Raw genomic sequence first — 1,821 nt, forward strand, 5'->3', positions numbered from 1 at the left:
GTACAGCTAGGTCAAAATTACTGTTTTGCCCCTATAGTTACATTTAACTCCTTAAGTACCACCGATCCCTCTAATGAACAATAAGTCATAGTCCAACTATGACCAAACTCCTCTCGAGCCAACAGAGGGTGTGGCGCCACATTGTTCAATCCTCAGAATCAACCCTTATGGGAGCAATTTATCTATTTACACCGACATTAGGGAATGAGTGAATTTTTTCTTGTGTAGCTATGTTCCTAGCTCCCCAATCAAACGAATCCTCAAAATGGTAGGCTTATTAAGTCAGTGATTTGGCCATTCTCACTCACACAAATCAAAGGACCACCTTCATAGGTAGGGTTCACAACTCACTCAAGATTCAGGTCGCATCATATATGTTCATCCTGGTGAAATATAAGTCTCTACTATTAACAGCGTTATATAATAAGACTATTCATTTCGTGGTCCGTTCTTATACAAACCTTTTTGTATAGAACACCCCGTTCACATGTCTCCATATGAAGATTAGGATCAGATCATTTGTAGCACTTTACAACAATTGTCACATCTACAAAGCAAACTGTATTCGTAGTGTCACCAGGATAAGGTATCTAGTATCCATCTACTACAGACCATTTAAGTTATCACTTAAACACGATCCACCTATATGTCACTACATACATGTTTAAGCAACGGAAGATAACTTTGGATGTTAGTTTATTGGTTTTGTGGATTAATGCTACTAAATGTCAAATAAAATATCTCAAATTTTATCAAATAAATCAATCGTTTATACATTACAATTACGAGCTACAGGACCCACGAGATTTAGGGCATTAACCCCAATAAATGGTAATAGTAAATTCGACAAAATTTGCAATGTTAAGTAAATGCGATCAAAATCAATCCTACGTTTATGATTAAAGCTCATTACAATTGATCCATCAATGAAATTTCATTATAATTACACCAATTTTATTATGCTTTAGTAAACGTGGCCTAAGTTAGATTCTTTTAATATTATTAACGTCATCAATGATGAGTTTAGATCTCTTTAAAACCAAAAAAAACATAGAAGAAAAGAAGAAATTGTTGTGTAGGTGAATGTTCAAGGGTTTTTGAAATGCCACATAGATAGAAACAAAATGGCTCATCTTCTTGGTAGGGCCAAAGCAGCTGTTGAGATTCCTTTTGATCGGTCGTTTAACTTATATCTTGAGGAGGGTTATATATTTTGGAAGGACAATTTTTTTTGTTTTGGCTCTTCTCTATTTTTAATGAGGAGTACATTTGTCTTTAATTATGTTTGGTGTTTATTGTTAGAAATGACTTATGGGCTTAGGCCCATAGAAAGAGTTAAGGGAAATGGGAAAGCTTTGTCCCACATGGAAAAGTTTAGCATTGCCTAGAAGGCATAAATACTAAGGCATTCTAAGTTTTTATTATATTTATTTAATTATTTTTTAAAAAATAAATCATTTTATTAATATTTTGTTGATCGTTTATTTGCCCATTTATGAATGTTTTGTTTGACTGTTATACAACATTCATCTGGCCGTTCATTTGTCCTGTTGGTCCTCTTCCCCTTTGCTATTTAATAGAGACCAGACTTGACAAAAGAGACACACAACTGAAAGTTTCTTACTTCCTCTTATGTTTTCCTCTAATTGTTCTTTTGTTTTGAGCAACCTTCTCTTTCGCCTTGTTGATTCCTCTTCCACTCTGCTGTTTAACAGAGACCAGACCTGAGAGAGGAGACACACAACTGAAAGTCTCTTACTTTCTCTTCTGTTTTCCTCTAATTTTTCTTCTCTTCTAAGCAACCTTCTCTTTTGTTAATCT

Source organism: Benincasa hispida, chromosome 9 (genome assembly GCF_009727055.1).
Source record: "Benincasa hispida cultivar B227 chromosome 9, ASM972705v1, whole genome shotgun sequence".
NCBI lineage: Eukaryota > Viridiplantae > Streptophyta > Magnoliopsida > Cucurbitales > Cucurbitaceae > Benincasa > Benincasa hispida.